Source organism: Phocoena phocoena, chromosome 17 (assembly GCF_963924675.1).
Source record: "Phocoena phocoena chromosome 17, mPhoPho1.1, whole genome shotgun sequence".
NCBI classification, from domain to species: domain Eukaryota; kingdom Metazoa; phylum Chordata; class Mammalia; order Artiodactyla; family Phocoenidae; genus Phocoena; species Phocoena phocoena.
In genome coordinates this window covers 35,074,838-35,094,141 of record NC_089235.1, presented here as the reverse complement: position 1 = coordinate 35,094,141, position 19,304 = coordinate 35,074,838, and positions in this window count along the sequence as shown.

Sequence of the window (19,304 nt, the reverse complement as noted above, 5' to 3'; positions counted from 1 at the left end):
ATATCATTGACTCCTCTGATGCTTAGGCCTTCAACTTTTGACTGGAACTTCACCACCAGCTTTCCTGACCTTTTAACCTGCAGACCACAGTTCATGGGACTTCTCAGCCTCCATGATCATGTGAGCCAACCCCTCATAATAAACATCTATCTGTCTCTCATCTATCTATATCTACATCTATATCTATCTATCTATCTATCTATCTATATCTATATATCATCTATCTATTATCTCCTGTTGATTCTGTGTCTCTGGAGAACTCTAGCTAACATACCATCTTATTGTTAAAGCACAAACTTTAATACTTTTTTTATTGTAGCTCTGAGAACAAGAAATTCTATTAATCTTTTTATGCATGAGCAAGTCTGTATTTTGCCATCACACTTGAATAACAGCGTGATAGTTTAGCTGGGTACTACATTTTAGATTGGAAATTATTTTTCCTCAGCTCTTTGAATATATTCCATTTTTATCTGGGACCTATTAGTGCCAGTGAAAAGTCTGCTGTCAATATAACAGTAATATTTTGGCAAATAATGTCTTTTTTTTTTTTAATGTCTTTAATGGAGTATAAATGCCTTACAATGTTGTCTTAGTTTCTGCTGTATAACAAAGTGAAGCAGCTATAGGTATACATGTATCCCCATATCTCCTCCCTCTTGCATCTCCCACTCACCATCCCTATCCCACCCCTCTAGGTGGTCACAAAGCACCAAGCTGATCTCCCTGTGCTATGCAGCTGCTTCCTATGACATATTTTACATTTGGTAGTGTATATATGTCAATGCAACTCTCTCACTTCGTCCCAGCTTACCATTCCCCCTCCCTGGGTCAAGTCTATGGGTTCATCAGAAACTTTTTTTTTAGATTCCATATATATGTGTTAGCATACGGTATGTGTTTTTCTCTTTGTGACTAACTTCACTCTGTATGACAGAATCTAGGTTCATCCACCTCACTACAAATAACTAAATTTCGTTTCTTTTTATGGCTGAGTAATATTCCATTGTATATATGTGCCACATCTTCTTTATCCATTCATCTGTCAATGTACACTTAGGTTGCTTCCATGTCCTGGCTATTGTATATAGTGACGCAATAAACATTGTGGTATATGTCTGTTTTTGAATCATGGTTTTCTTAGGGTATATACCCAGCAGTGGGATTGATGGGTCATATGGGGGTTCTAGTTTTAGTTTTTTAAGGAGCCTCCAGACTGTTCTCCATAGTAGCTGTAACAATTTACATTCCCATCAACAGTACAGAAGGGTTCCCTTTTCTCCACACCCTTTCTTGCATTTATTGTTTATAGATATTTTAATGATGGCCATTCTGACTGGTGTGAGGTGATATCTTATTGTAGTTTTGATTTGCATTTCTCTAATGATTAGTGATGTTGAACATCCTTTAATGTGTTTGTTGGCAATCTGTATATCTTCTTTGGAGAAATGTCTATTTAGGTCTTCTGCCCATTTTTGGATTAGGTTGTTTGTTTTTTTAATATTGAGCTGCATGAGGTGCTTGTATATTTTGGAGATTAAACATTTGCTAGTTACTTCATTTGCAAATATTTTCTCCTATTCTGAGAGTTGTTTTCTCATCTTGTTTATGGTTTCCTTTGCTCTGCAAAAGCTTTTAAGTTTCATAGGTCCAATTTGTTTATTTTTGTTTTTATTTCCATTTCTATTGTAGGTGGGTCAAATAGGAACTTGCTGTGATTTAGGTCATAGAGTGTTCTGCCTATGTTTTCCTCTAGGAGTTATATAGTGTCTGGCCTTACATTTAGGCCTTTAATCCATTTTAAGTTTATTTTTGTGTATGGTGTTTGGAAGTGTTCTAATTTGATTCTTTTACATATAGCTGTCCAGTTTTCCCAGCACAACTTATTAAAGAAGCTGTCTTTTCTCCATTGTATATTCTTGCCTCCTTTATAAAAGATAAGATGACCATATGTGTGTGGGTTTACGTCTGGGCTTTCTATCCTGTTTCATTAATATATATTTCTGTTTTTGTGCCATTAACATACTATCTTGATTACCGTAGCTTTGTAGTATAGTCAGAAGTCAGGGAGCCTCATTCCTCCAGCTTTGTTTTCCTTTCTCAAGATTGCTTTTGTTTTTCGGAGTCTTTTGTGTTTCCATACAAATTGTGAAATTTTTTGTTCTAGTTCTGTGAAAAATGCCATTGGTAGTTGGATAGGGATTGCACTGAATCTGTAGATTGCTTTGGGTAGTATATTCATTTTCACAGTGTTGATTCTGTCCAATCCAAGAACACGGTATATCTCTCCATTTGTTTGTATCATCTTTAATTTCTTTCATCAGTGTCTTATAGTTTTGTGCATACAGGTCTTTTGTTTCCTTAGGTAGGTTTATTCCTAGGTATTTTATTCTTTTTGTTGCAATGGTAAATGGGAGAGTTTCCTTAATTTCTCTTTCATATTTTTCATCATTAGCGTATAGGAATGCAAGATATTTCTGTGCATTAATTTTGTATCTGCTACTTTACCAAATTCATTTATTAGATCTAGTAGTTTTCTGTTAGCATCTTTAGGACTCTCTGTGTGCAGTATCATGTCATCTGCAAACAGTGACAGTTTTACTTCTTTTCCAATTTGTATTTCTTTAATTTCTTTCTCTTCTCTGATTTCTGTGGCTAAAACTTCCAAAACTGTCTTGAATAATAGTAGTGAAAGTGGGCAACCTTGTCTTGTTCCTGATGTTGGATGAAACGGTTTCAGTTTTTCACCATTAAGAATGATGTTGGCTGTGGGTTTGTCATATATGGCCTTTATTATGTTGAGATAAGTTCCCTCTATGCCTACTTTCTGGAGAGTTTTTATCATAAATGTGTGTTGAATTTTGTCAAAAGCTTTTTCTGCATCTATTGAGATGATCATATGGTTTTTATCCTTCAATTTGTTAATGTGGTGTATCACATTGATTGGTTTGTGTATATTGAAGAATCCTTGCATTCCTGGGATAAAGCCCACTTGATCATGGTGTATCATCCTTTTAGTATGCTGTTGGATTCTGTTTGCTAGTATTTTGTAATGTCTTTTTAAATAGCTTTTAGCATTACTTATTTGTCTCTGAAACTGTTAAAGCATGATGTGTCTAGATGTGAATGTATTGTTTATTTTTATTTATACTCCTGGGTACACAGATTTTTCTACTCAGTTACAAACTCATGGCTTTTTTTTCTAAGCTATTCTTTTCAATCCCTTCTTTTGGTACTTAAAAATTTTGGAACCATTTCAGCTATTCTCCTCTTCTCTCTTAATTTCTCTTTTGCACTTTTTAACTTTTTGTTTCTCTTTACAAGATTCTGGAAAAGTCCTCTATAGTAGTCCATTAGTGTTTCTGAATTCATTAATCCATTATTTGATATCTATAGTCTACTGTTTATCTCTTTAATTGCATTTTTAATTTTAATGACCAAATACTTTTTCCATTTTTAATTTTTCTAAGTGGGTCTTTTTTGTTTCATTCTTGCTGCAAACCTTTGTTTCCTAGTACCTTCCTCTTATTTAAATGGACATTATGTCTTTAGTCTATTTTTTAAACACCCTAAATACGTATATGTTGTTCTATAACTTTATTTGAGAACAAATAAAATAAAATTTTATTTTATTATAAAATTTATAATTTTATTTTTATTATAACCATGCATTTTTATTAGCTTCTTTCCATAATATTAGATTTCCTTTTTAAAAACTTTGGAATTTAGTTTTTAGACTCAGTATGAATGGGAATTTATTGTTTTTATTTTTCTTTGTCTCCTTCTATGTGCACCCCTACTTGTCTAGCAGTTTTGCATTTGCCACCACCACTCCTTGCCTTAATACAGAACCAGGTCTTTTATTGGAAGCTTGGAGTTACTGCCTTGAATGAATTGAAGATTCTGTAAATCTGGTTACACAGCCAGTGGGTTGCTAGCTCAGTTCCTGTTCTTAATGTTATATTTATTCCCTAGATCTGCAGCTTTTCATATTTCTTAGCTCTGGGTATCCTTTCACTCTAGAGGGGAAACCCCCCATCCAGTACAAATCTGAATTAATGAGACAAGCTTCCATCCCCTGCCTTTCAAGGAGCATTTTTAGTTTCCTCTCCCCCTTAGAAACTCAATCCCCAGTCACCACTGCTTGATTTAGACTCAGATCCCAACAAGCCAGAGTCATCAACTGCTGTCTCCATTTTTTAATTCTATTTCATTTCTGGTCCAGAGTGACCTTTTTCCTGTTTTTGAGTTCACTTCTAAGCATGAGGCTTCAGTAAGATCAGAGTTGTAAGAATATATTTAGGAATTATCACTACATGGGTTGTCTTTACAAGATAACTTAGAGATAGTGTCTAAAATGAGGAGGGCAAACAAGAACAGAACGCTTGGGAACACCAGTGCTTTAGAACTTATTAAAAGAGTTGTCCATGAAGGAAATCGAGAGAAAACAGTCAGCATCACAAGGTAAAAAATCAAGAGAGTAACATCAAGGAAGTTAAACCAAGGGAGTAGAGACTTTCAAGAGTGAGCATGTATTTAACAGTGTTGTATTTCAAAGTCCAACAAGATAAAACTGAAAAGTTTCCAGGGGATGTATTCACAAAGAAATCATTGTTGACTTTTATTAGAGCAGTTTCAAAAGAATGGAGAGAAAAGTGTTGGCAAGGATATGGAGAAATTGGAAAACTTACATACTGTTGGTGGAAATGTAATATGGTACAGTAGCTATGAAAAACAGTATGTCAATTCCTCAAAAAAATTAGAATTACAATATAGTCCAGCATTTTCACTTCTGGGTATATAAATAATTGAAAGTAGGGTCTCAAGGAGGTATTTGTACATCCATGCTCATAGCAGCATTATTCACGATGGCCAAAAGGTGGAAGCAACACAAATGTCCATCCAGAGATGAATGGAAAAAATGTGGTATACATATACAAAAGAATGTTATTCAGCCTTAAAAAGAAAGGAAATTCTGACACATGCTATATTATGGATGTGTCTTGAAGATATTATGCTACAAGAAATATGCCAGACATAAAAAGACAAACTGCTGTATGATTCCACTTACAGGAGGTAGAACAGTCAAATTTATAAAGTCAAAATGTATAATGGTGGTTGCCTGTGGGGCTAGAAGTGGGGAATTGAAAGTCATTGTTTAATGGGTTTTAATTTAAATTTTGCATGATGAACAGAGTTCTGGAGATTGCACAATGATGTGAATGTACTTAACACTACTGAATTGTACACTTAAAAATGATTAAGATGGTAAAGTGCATGTTATGTATACTTTTAACCACAATTAAAAACAAAAATAACTGAAAAAAAACAATGGAGAAGACTGAAGCCAGATAGCAGGAGATTAAAGAGTAGTAAAGGGAAGATGAAAACTATAAATTGTGTATGAAAATCTATTTCAAAAATTGTGGTTGAGGGAAACTTTCTGAGCATGAAAGTATTGGAGGAAAACATAAAGATCAACAAATCTAACTACCTAAAATTGAATACATTTGAAGGCCAAAACTTCACATGAAATAAAGAGGCAAAAACCAAATGAAGAAAAATATTTGTTAGAATAAAAGACCTACAGACTTAATATTTAAATAGCTAATAATAATAAATGACATGTGCCAGGCAGTGCTATAAGCTCTTAACATCTTTTATCTAATTATTCCTCACAACTATTCTGAGACATAGCAATGATTATCTTCCCCCATTTTAAAGATGAGAACTCATGCATACTGTCACTCTGTAACTTGGGTATTGATGTCTATAACAAGTGCCAGAGCCAGAGTGAGGCTCAGGAAATCAACTCTAGAGAGTCTATGATCTTAACTACTGAGCTTTCAGAAGAATGGGAACACTCTAATGGGAAATAAAAGACAAATGACATGAATGGGTTATACTCTGGGGAAGAAGGAAATTGTCAAAACATGTATGTGTTCAGCTCAAAAGTCATCAAAGAAATACAAATGAATGTGTTACCATTGTTTACCTTGCAAGTTGATAGAGATTTTTTCCAGTTATGATACTCAGTGAGCACAAAGTTACAATGAGACAGATTACTGAAGAAATTCAGAAAGGTTGGAAAATTGGTGAAGCAAATACAACCCACAAAAAAGAAACAAAATAAACAGCAAATGAGAGTTCAAATGAATGAGAAAAATCCTACCATTTTTCTTCTTTTCCTGTTTTCATCTCCATAAGATCTCATATACCTTCAAAATAACCAGTGTAACTGCAAGGGAAACCTTCTTATTGAGGAGTTGACAAAAAGTAAGGACCCTCTCTAAGATGTTTGGGGTCTGTGCAGGTAGGTCACTTGTCATCATCATGGCAAATACAAACAATTGTTCTTCCTTGTGCTCTGTCTTAATCAACTACCAGCCAACATGGAGTCAGAGATTGCTGCCATGGCCTCTCTGCTATGTCTGTCACCAGTTTTTGTTTCTGTTCACACTTTTGTGTTTAGCATAATCAAGCCTCTAGTCCATACTCTGCTGCTTCCAGGAAGGATCAAGAAGGAAATATTGCATGGATTCACTACAACAGCCTTCTGGGAAGTGACTTATTTCCCTGCAGTTTCATTTCTGTAGTAATCATTTATCAATAATTTCCTAGTTACACTATGATCCATTGCATGCTTTCCCTCCCAAAAGATGCAATTAGCTTTTCCTAACTTGTAGTCAGTCTTTCTTTGTTTCCTCTCTTAAGGAATGAAGATATTCAAAGAACAGAAATGTTCACATTCCACTCTTTTGTGAAGAGGTTTAGAGTGTAACAACAAAGTAATCATTTCTTCTATAATATAGGGTCAGGTTGTCAGCAGGGAAGCATTAATTTTGGGTGTTTTCTTTTTCCTTAACCAGAATTTTAAGTCAGCATATAGCACACTATATACTATATACACTATATTCAACTAACATTTTTTTACCAAAGATTCATTGAGCATCAACAATTTGTTTAGCGTAGTTCTGGACCCTAAAGATATAACAGTCATGAGATAAAGTCTCAGACCTCAAGAGCTTACAATGGTAGTGTCAACTAAAAACTGGCACTTGCCATCAGCACTTGCCATATACCTCTACAAGGATTAAATCCTGAGCTGCCGCTGCTGACTTTCAACACCCTCTGAAAGGAGTTCAGGGTGAAGAGCAAAAATGAGGCACTCTGTGCTCTGGGAAAAGCTGGCAGAACCAATCTTCACATAGTTAGATATTTTCAGGAGACGATTTTATGAGCCCAATTCTTGTATCTCCTCATATCTAGAAAAGCACTAAAATCCTTCATGGTGACATCTGCTCCTCATGATTAGCAGTAACCTTCATGAGACAAGCAGTAACCTTCCTCAAAAAAATATGTGCTTGATTGCATGTACACTTCCTTCACCAAAATCATATTTATACTGACCTTCCTCCCTACCTCTTTGGAGCAGTTTCTCAGAGCTATCTGAAATGTTGTCTCCTGGGCTGTAGTCCTCATTTTGCCTCAAATAAAACTTAACTCACAACTCTCATGTTGTGCTTTTTTATTTCAGTCAGCAGTAGAAAACATACAATAAATTAAAAAAAAAAAAAAGCTTGAGTGCTCCAGAAAATAGAAGTGCTATAAAGAAAATATAACAGATGAGAGAAAGGAGTTTAGAAGTTCTTATTTAGAAGTCTTCTCTGAGGAACTGGCATCTAATAGGAGACTTGAATACTGGGAAGGTGCCAGCCTTAATAATTCCTGGGCTGTCTAGGCCAGGAATAGGTAAGGGAGAATAGAGAAGATGAAATCAGAAAGTGAGCAGAAGTAAAGTTTAAAGCCAGAGTGAAGAGTTTAGACTTTACTCTGACTGTAATAAACTATTGGGGATTGAGAAGGATGTGATACAATGACCAACCTGGAAAAGTGAGGACAGATTAAATGTTTCCCTAAATCATCTCCCACTCCAATCCTCGACATGGCTATCCCGTCAGGGCGAGAATAAAACTCATCTGAGGGCAATAATTCAGGGCCCTAAAAATACCATCCTACCCTGAAAGATCTCTCCCAGTCATCCACATAATGTTTTTTCAATAAAAGAAACAGATTCATGTCACTTTCAGAAGTCCTTACTAGGATGCAAATACTAAAAGATCATAATGAACTATTAAAGTCATTAGCATATTAGTGTGGATTAACTTGTCAGTTTGCCTCACCTGAAAGACTAGGTGAATTCGGGAGTAAGGGAGAAGATTTGGAAGGTAAAATTCCTTCACAATGGTAACCCATTACCAAAATATCCAGTCATGGACTTGGGCAATAGAAGTATTGCCACTAGGGCAAGGAAGCATCTGGTGCAGAAGATGGGCAAGATAGCAAACAGAAAGACACTGAGAACAAACCTGAAATGAATGAAAAAACTTGTCTTCCTTAAAGTCAGTACCATGCCTTCCATAGGAACAGCTCATATAGTGAACAGTCATATAGCTTTTATTGGTAGCCCTTACTGGCAATAGCTCAGAAATCAGACTTTGAGGAAACCATGTATTTTTATCTTACCTATCTGATAGAAGCAAGAAAAATAAATCAGGAAAGCATTACTTTCCTGCAACTTGTAACTTCTAATATACTATTTAGTCAACAGGTAACTGCTAACATCGAAACTGTGAAAACAGAATTACCAACATGTTTAGAGATATTGTATCCTGTATCTTAGGTTCCAACCTCAGGAACCTAAGCCAAGATTTCCTGTTTATATGTGGGTATTTAAATATACCCTGCTGAAGAATTCAATAGTACTAAACTCATACTGACTTTAAAAATCTAAGGAATGTTCCTAGAATGCCTAAAATAAATCCTCATATTTGTTCAGGTAGTCTTCTAGATACACCTGAAAATAAGTGACATTTTCCTCTGAACTTTCAAACAAAAGAAATTGGAAAACCTAAACCTCTTTTGTTTTAGTTGTTTGTTTTAACTGGAAAACTAGCCCGAGACTCTATGACAAACATTATATATTTGTTCATGTGTTTGCTTTATCTCTCCCATTTCATTGTAATTTCCTCAAGAAGAGTAGCTGTTTTCTCTTATGCCTCCCTAGAGAACATAGCAGATATTCATTAAATGCCATTGACTGACTGACTATCTGACACAACGTAAATGGGAGAACAAAAATAATTGACACCATCCTTACAGAAAAGAATTAAGGACAAATAAAATTGACATATCACATTGCTGATATTTACCTTGTATTTTTCATAGATAAAGTAGAATTCCTAACTTTAGGGTGGTTCCACAAATCCCAAATAACATTCAGACTTTGTTATAGAATTTTTAATTATGTCTTAAAAATTGGCTTATCATGACCAGTAAGTATTGTATTGACCTTAATAAGAGGTTGTCAAGTTTAGACCTGTTAGATGAATCTGAATGTTGTTAAATATTTGATGTTTTATTTCCAAATTTCACAGGCAGAAACTGCATATAGGGTCCTTTGCAGATGCCTTCCTCTGCTTTTCTATGTGAATTAACAGGAATCTTTCTGCAGGTTTATCTTTTCTTGGGCATTTTAGCATTATTGAAAAGGAATATACTTGTGTGACTATGGTCAAGTGTAATTCTCTTTTGTATATTTAATGATCAAGACAATCAAGGACTTTTTTCTATTTCTGTTATCTTTTACTCTATGGATACTTCATGATTATGATGAAGTCTTACTTGACAATATTTACATGAAGTCTTATTTGATGCTGACTTATTCAGTGATGATAAATAATTGAAAGTATGTAAGAATGCTTAATTTGCATATTATCTGAATGCCATCAGTGTTATTTCACTTCCCTTGCCAAGGATCCTCCCTCACTGACAGGAAAGAATTTGAGAAAAGTTCCTGCTGAGCAGCATTGCTGAATGAGAAGCCAACAATATCTACAAATAATCAGGTCATTTGAATTCTGTGAGGAAAACACTGTGTATCTAACAAGCAACTGAAATTCTGATTTAATATCCTTCTGAAGGAATTCCAATTCTTCAGAAAGACACTCTATCAGAAAGCATAAGTCTGATTCAGCTGTGGGAGCTCATTGTCAGGGGTAACCTCAATTGAAAAGAGATTGTATTTAAATTGCCTTCAAATCTCAAAGAAGGTGTAGCAAACTTTAAGTTTCCTTGTCAGAAAAAGATTCCTTTCTCCTTCCAGAGTGGAAAAAATTACTTCTTTTGCTGGTAAGAAACCCCTGTGGGAATTCATTCATCCTTTGGGACTGTAATTTCTTTACCTGTCTGTGGCAAGGAGAAATCTGCAAGGCTTCAGAAGGAATTTAAGGTCTTCCTGGAAAATAAGAAGGCCAGAAAAGAAACCCAAAACTCTCTTTTATTTGCATCTATTAACCTCCCAATGAATAGTCCATCTGCTACTGAGTAAGAGGAATGTGAGGAATTAGACAGGGAATGCATTCTCCAACAGACATTTCCAGGCACACTGTTAGGAGCTGTTTCATTGGTGAATAAGACAGTCTAATCCTTGCCTTCATGGGCCTTATGAATTTGAGGGGAAGAGAGTCCACAAAGATGCTGTTATCACCTAACTTCCTCTGTGAGATCCAAGAAGTTTGTGGAAGAAAATTATATTTAAGCTCAGACCTGAATGGAGAAAAGCAAAAGGAGAAAACATGAGAGAATCACAAAGTTTGAAAAAATTTTTAAAGGTACTTTTAACATCAAATCAACCTAACATTGGCTCTTCCTTGGATATATCTTTTCCCCCCAACACAACCTCCTCAAGGATTAAAAGCCCTTTAGAAAAATTAATACACTTAACCTTCAAAGCATATCTATTAAGTAAGAACTATCTATCATCATTTTTCAGATGAGGAAACCAAGGCATACAGAGCTTAAGCAACTTTTTCAAGGTCACAAATCTACAAATGCAGAAATAGCATTAAAACATATGCAGTTTGCTCCAAATTTTATGTTCATAACCACTATGGTAAACAACCTCTCCATCTACTGCCAAGCTCAGAAAATATAGTAAATTTTAGCCTGAATTTAAAAATCAGGATTTGAATGAGTATATACTGAAAATGGTTAAGAATTATGAATAAATTACCTGATTACACTTATTTTTTAAGTTCTACAAATAAATTCATTTTAGATGTTCCAGGTCCAAAAACCTAATAATATGCACATTCCACAAATTATCTTATTGAATTCTCAAGAAAACAACACTATGAGATAGACATTATTAACTTCATTTTACAGATTTAAAAATTGAGGTTCAAAGAAATTAAGAAATCTACCAATACACCTTTGTAAGTAGTAGAACTCAGAATCAAACTAGATTGGCTTTGAGATCGAAATATCAATTTCTTTTTCTGCTACTGTCAGTTATAAACTAACCAAAAAACTTTGTACAATATTTAGACCTCTAACAGTGACCATTATATTTTATAGGTTCTGAATAAAAGAGATCTTTTAAAATTATCTATTAACTACCCAAACTTACTCCTCTTTTGAAGTTGTAGGGATGATGTAAGTATGAGGAAACAGCAGCAGGATAAATTTCTTAAGTCTCTGACTTCAATTCATGTAAAGGTTCAGGCTTTTGAAATTTGGACTGTAAAGTTACCAAGAAAAATGGAATCTGAATGAGTGTGAAAGAGCTACCTAAGGAATTAAGAAAAATAGAAGGGCTTAAAGGAGAAGAAACGGCAAGTGGATATAAGAACCGTAGATGGTGATATGAGCTTATGGGAAGAACGAGGAAGAGGAACTCTGAAGGATGAATCCATATCCCTAAATCAGCAAAGTATGTTTAAAACCCTTAGAACTGAGAAAAGGTATTGTCTGGCTAATGCTTCTATAAAATTTCCAGGATATTTATTTTACTACTATTTTTTTTATCTTGCTTAAATATTTTTAATACTCCTTTTATCTGATACTTAAGAAATCAATTAAAATTTATCAAATGAAAAAAAGTAAGGCTATTGATTTCTTTCCTCTTGCAAGGTGAGTTAATTACAAGTCAGTATCACAAAACTGATGCTGAGGTTTTCCCATTCATAACAAGTGATTCCTGAAGTATTCAGTTCTGCACAATACAAAATTTGTTGGCATAAAGATAAGATGGCTTCAGAGTATGCAAAATTTATTATCTTTTGAAGATCAATGAGCTACTTAACAACTTTGTTAAGTTACAAAAAGATGGATAGGCAATAGTTTGTAGACTCCTAAATGTTCTGCCTGTCTGATTCACTTCTGCTAATTTTTCTATTTTATGGAACTCATTCTTTTCAAATGTACAACATTTCTCATCTTTTTTTCTTTACCCTAAACTGTTTAAAGAAGACAATGAGTAGAAGAGTGAAGTAGCTATATTTCTGTCTCTACCTTTAAAAGAGAATGGGAAAATGATAGGATTGACCATGTGACTACTTCTGCCCAACACATTTAATTCTAGTCCAAGATTAACTAGAGCTCCTTTTCCTACAGCCACAATGACTAACAGTGTTTCAGAAAGTGGTTGCTCTATCAGTCTGGGCCTCAGAATAAGGACAGTGTGAATCAGAGGAATGGCTGAGCTGTAGGGATATATAGCATGCATTTGTTGTTTTAAGTCACTGAGATTTAGGAGCTGCCTATTACCACCACATTACCTATCCCATCCTATCTCAACAAAAAGACATAAATTCAAGTAAAAAGATCCTGGAAAAGTTTAAATGCCAGGCTAAACTGTTCCAGGTTTATTAAATAAATAGTCAATAGGAAATCGCTGAAGGTTTGTGAAGAAAAGAGAATTACACAATATAGAGTTTTAAGATCAGTGTGGTCACACAAATAGGATGAATTTCAAGGAAAGAATAATCCAGTGAAAATGATAAGTTCCTGAACAGAGAATAATTGAAAATAAGAGAAGAAAGATGAAAAGTGAAAAATGAGTCTAACATTTCAAGCCTGAGTGCCTTGAAGACATGTAGTACTACAGTTAATATATAGGACAATCCAACTGATAACATTGTTTATCTCTGTTAATAACAGTATCATTGTCTTAAACTGAGTTTTGAAAGGTTATTTTAGAACTGTCAGTTTTGGAGTGGCTCTGGGTCAGATAAGTCAATATGTCCAATGAAGATATGGAAACAGAAAAGTTCAAAGGTAGAAAATTAGATCTGGGACCCATCTGCATACTGACTGGGTTAGGTAGTTGTCTGGATGGTGGTGACATTCTCTAAGACAGAACCTTCACAGTGAGAAGCCATTTCAGGTGTGTGTCAGTCAGCATTTGGTGCAGGAAACAGAATTCAAAGATGAGTAACGGCTGCTTCCACCTCAAGGTAAGGACACTGCTGCCAACATCACATGTGGGATAGTAGACTCCGAGTGCCAGCACTCATCTGATGGAGATGCTTTTCTGTCATTAACACTGTAGAAAAGAATGACCTCCACCTTCCTAATAGTTCATGAGTGCATTTCATTGGCAGAACCTAAATCACATCCAGGACCCTAGCCACAAAGGAATCTCTAAAATATAGTGTTTAGACTATTAGCCCCTCTAATACCATATGAAGGGGGGAAAGTGTTGGAACGTAGGAAGAGAATAGAAATGGATGCTGATTACAGCTAGATAATATCTCTCAAGGAGTAATAGTAATAAGTTTAGTTTTATTTGTGCTGAATTTGAGGTTCCTCTGAGACAACAAGTGGAGAAATCTTGTATCCCTTAGGCAGTGATACATAAGATTCAGGGAACTTGAAGAGAGGTCTAGACTGGGTATCAACATTAAGATGGTAGTTGAAGGAACCACCTGGGACTGTTTAAAAGGAGTGTTTAGGTGATCTGAAGTTTTAAATACCCTTCCAGATGACCACCAGCATGGTAAAAGAAGTCTACATTTAAAAGGCAGAAAGAGAGAAATCAAGGATAATTTGCTACATATCAAGCTTTAGTAGCACAAATTCCTGATAAAAATTTCCAAGTACTGTACTCAAAACACTGTAGATCAATCCTGTATAGCAAATGGATTGAATATCGTGTGATGGTATAAGTGGTTTTAAACAGGAAGAACTGAATGGGACTGATAATCAGTTAAAATATAGTAATGTATAAAATTTCCCAATATGAATGTATGTGTGTCATGCACATATATGTATATACATATATGTATATATTTTAATTGATTTACAAAAAATTAATATCAGGCTCTAATAGAATTTTATTTCAAACTTTGACTGTGCTACCTCCAGACTTGAAGCATAAGCCTTAATATGTTTTTTCATTATACTTTTATACTTGGATCGATTTCATAACCCAATTATTTTTTGAAAAAGTATTTAACATGAGTATTTATTCTGTTCAAGTAGTATTAGTCAGTTTTTGAGGTTCAAAGATAAATAAGATATTGTCCTTGCCCCAAAATAATTCAATATTTATTAAATTAAGATGTTAAGCATTCTCACCACCCAAAAAAAGTTAACTATGTGAAGTGATGGATGTGTTAATTATCTTTATCTTGGTAGTCATTCAACAATAAGGGACTTCCATACTGTTTTCCACAGTACCTGAACCAATTTACCTTTCCACCAACATTGCACAAGGGTTCTTTTTCTCCACATTCTCACTAACACTTACCACTTTTCTTTTTTAATAATAGTTAACCTAACAGATATGAAGTGACATCTCATTATGATTTTGATTTACATTTCCCTGATGATTATTAATGTTGAGTACCTTTTTAGGTACCTGTTGTCCATTTGCACATCTTTTCAGGAAAAAATATCTATTTGTGCATTGTTTTTGTTTGTTTGTTTTGTTTTGTTTTGCTTTTGAGTTGTATGAGTTTTTTATGTATTTTGGATACTAAGTCTTTATCAGATATATGATTTGCAAATGTCTCCCCCATTCCATAGATTGCCTTTCATTTTATTGATTGTTTCTTTTGCTATACAGAAGCTTTTTAGTTTCATGTAGTCTCACTTGTTTATTTTTGCTTTTGTTGCTTGTGCTTTTGGTGTCAAACCCCAAAAAATCATTGCCAAGATCAATGTCAAGGAGACTTCTCCCTATGTTTTCTTCTAGGAGTTTTATGGGCTCGGGTCTTACATTTAATTACTTAATCCATTTCAAGTTAACTTTTCTGAGTGATGTAAGGGTACGGTTTCATTCTTTTGCATACGAATATCCAGTTTTCCAAACACCATTTATTGAAGAGACTAGCATTTCCCCATTGTGTATATTTAGCCCCCTTGTAAAATATTAGTTGACCATATATGTATGAGTTTATTGTTAGCACCATTTTAGGAAGCCAGTCTGGGACACAGTCATATCAAACCAAACACCATAATAATACAACATATTAAAAAAATATATACATGTGTCATTACCTTAACTTTAAAATATGAGAAATATGTGTTTACATAAATTATAGATTATTCTGCACCATTTACTTTTCTGTTATGTAATTGTTAGATTTAAACAAATAACAATAGGGAGGGAGATCAAAATGGCAGAGCAGGAGGACACTGACGTCACCCCCCCAACGAACACATCAAAAATACATGTGGAGTAACTCTCACTGAAAACAAATTGGAGACTGGCAGTAAGGCTCTTCTACAACAAGGCTGTAAACAAAGATCCACACAGAATCAGGTGAGAAAGGAGGAGAAATGATTGTGTTGGGGCCTTCACCCCAGCAATGGATACAGAAGAAGGGGAGAATATCACAGGTTTGGGGATCCTCCCTAGGGAGTGAGGGTTTGAGCAAATATTGGGCACCCTAACCCGGTGGTCCAACTCTGGGAAGATGAGTCTCCTTAGCTGGTTTGAAAACCAGCGGGACTTACCAGATGGATATAAGAAACCAAGACTCTGCTCATGAAGAGCATGTGTACATGAACAAAGCAAAGGAAGCCGGCTGAAAACTCCTCAAGGCTCTAGCCAATTTCCTGTGACCACCCCAGTGGTGTGCATCCCAGCATGTTCCATAAGCCTGCTGCAGCCCCTCTTGTTCCAGTACAGTTCTCCATTAGGGAAAAGACTGCTGTTGCAAGAAGAGAGTGCACACATAGAACAGAGCCAACTCTGACCAAACCCTGCCTCAAAACAAGGGGAAGGCAAGCAAAAACTAAAAGACTTAATCAATACTAAACCAATCTGACAAGAAGTGTAAAGGGACTTCTCTAAGTGAAAAAGGAAAAACTACAACAAGAAGTAAGAATTTATAGGAAAGGAAAAATCCCACTAAGTAAAAGCAAACTCATAGCAAATACTGTAGATCAACCACTTAAATAAGTTAGTTTAAAGATTAGAAGACTTCAGTTATAAAATTAACTATAACTACAATAAACAGTTAAGGTATAGACATGAAGACATAAAATGTGACATCAAAAACACAAAACAAGGGCTTCCCTGGTGGTGCAGTGGTTGAGAATCTGCCTGCTAATGCAGAGGATATGGGTTTGAGCCCTGTTCTGGGAAGATCCCACATGCTGCTGAGCAACTAGACCCATGAGCCACAACTACTGAGCTTGTGCATCTGGAGCCTGTGCTCTGCAACAAGAGAGGCTGCGATAGTGAGAGGCCTACACACTGTGATGAAGAGTGGCCCCCGCTTGCCACAACTAGAGAAAGCCCTCACACCAAAATGAAGACCCAACACAGCCAAAGGTAAATAAATAAATTAAATTAATTTTTTTTTAAAAAAGAGGATGTGATTTTAAAAAAAACACACACACAAAATGAGGGGGACACGGATTCAAGCCCTGGTCCCCAATGCAGGGGACACGGGTTCAAGCCCTGGTCTGGGAAGATCCCACATGCCACGGAACAACTAAGCCCATGAACCACAAGTACTGAAGCCTGCACAACTAGAGCCCATGCTCCACAACAAGAGAAGTCACCGCAATGAGAAGCCCATGCACCACAACAAAGAGTAGCCCCCAATCACCACAACTAGAGAAAGTCCGTGTGCAGCAACAAAGACCCAACTCAGCCATAAATAAATAAATAAATAAATAAAATTTAAAGAGAAGCAGTTTTAAGAGGGAAGTTTATAGCTAAAAGGTTACTTCGGGCTTTCCTGGTGGCGCAGTGGTTGGGAGTCCGCCTGCCGGTGCGGGGGACACGGGTTCGTGCCCCGGTCGGGGAGTGTCCCGCATGCCACGGAGCGGCTGGGCCCGTGAGCCATGGCCGCTGAGCCTGTGCATCCGGGGCCTGTGCTTCGCAATGGGAGAGGCCACAACGGTGAGAGGCCCGTGTACCGCAAAAAAAAAAAAAGGTTACTTCAAGAAACAAGAAAAATCTCAAATAAACAATATAACATACCATCTAAAGGAATTAGGAAAAAGAACAAAGCCCAAAGTCAGCAGAAGGAAGAAAGTAGTAATGATCAGAGATTAAATCAATAAAATAGTAACCAAAAACCAATAGAAAAGATCAATGAAACCAAGAGCTGGTTTTTTGAAAGGATAAGTAAAATTGATAAGTTTTTATGCAGGCCTATTAAGAAAAAAAGAGAGAGGACCCAAATAACAAAATAAGAAATGAAAGAGCAGAAATTACAACTGATATCACAGATATACAAAAATTCATGAGAATATATAAACAAATTAGACAACCTAGAAGGAATGGATAAATTCCTAGAAACATATAATCTTGTAAGACTGAATCAGGAAGAAATAGACAATCTGAACACTGATCACTAGTAGTGAAATTGAGTCAGTAAGCATAAAAACTCCCAGCAAACAAAAGTCCAGGACTGAAAGGCTTCACAGGGGAATTCTTCCAAACATATAAAGAAGAGCTAACACCTATCCTTCTCAAACTATTCCAAAAAATTGAAGATGAGGGAATAACCCCAAATTCCTTGGTAATAAAACCAGAAAAAGACACTATCAAAATAAAGAAAAATTACAGACCAGTATCTCTTATGAATACAGATGCAAAAATCCCCAACAAAATATTAGCAAACTGAACTCAACAATATATTAAAAGGATAATATAACATGATCAATTATTATTAATTATTTATTATCAATGCATTATTTCAGTGATGCAAGCAGTATTCAATATCCACAAATCAAACAATGGGATACACTAAATTAACAAAACAAAGGATAAAAATCACATGATTACCTCAATAGACACAGAAAAAGCACTTAACAAAATTTAACATTTATTCATGATAAAAACTCTCATCAAAGTTGATATAGAGGGAACATATCTCAAACCAGACCATTTATGACAAACCCACAGCTGAAAGCTTTTCCTCTAAAATATGGAAAAAGACAAAGATGACCACTCTCACCACTTCTATTTAATATAGTCTTATCCACAGCAATCAGAAAAGAAAAATAAATAAAAGGTATCCAAATTGGAAGGGAAAAAGTAAAACTGTCACTATTTGCAGATCACATGATACTATATACAAAAAGAAACTAAAGTTTCCACTAAAACACTATTAGAACTAATAAATAAATTCAGTAAAACTGAAGGATAAAAGATTAATATACATAAATCTGTTGCTTTTCTATACATTAATAATTAACTCTCAGAAAGAGAAAGCAAGAAAGCAATCTCTTTAATAAAGCATCAAAAAGAATAAAATACCTAGGAATAATCTTAACCAAGGAGGTGAAAGACCTGTACTCTGAAAAATATAAAACATTGATGAAGGAAATTAAAGATGATACAAAGAAGTCAAAAGACATCAGGTGTTCATGGATTGGAAGAATTAATATTGTTACCATGGCCATACTACTCCAAGAAATATATAGATTTAATATAATTCTTATCAAAATTCCCATGACATTTTTCACATAACTAGAAAAAGTTATCCTAAAATTCATATGGAATCACAAATTGCCAAAAACCAAATTGTCAAAGCAATCTTGAGAAAAAAGGACAAAGCTGAAAATATCACCTTTCCAGACTTTGGACTATATTACAAACCTAAATTAATCAAAACAGCATGGTATTGGCACAAAAACAGACACATACATCAGTGGAAGATAAAAGAGAGTCCAGAAATAAACCCACGTGCCCATAGTCAGTAAATCTTCCATAAAGGAGGAAAGAAAATACAGTGAAGAAAAGACAGTCTCTTCAAGAAGTATTGCTGGGAAAACTGGATAGCTATATGTAAAACAATGAGATTAGAACATTTCCATACTCTATATACAAAAACAAACTCAAAATGGATTAAAGACCTAAAAGACCAGAAACCATGAAACTCCTAGAAGAGAACATAGTCAGAACACTCTTTGACATAAGTTGTAGCAATATTACTTGGATCTGCCTCCTCAGGCAAAAGAAACAAAAGCAAAAATTAATCAAATGAGATCTA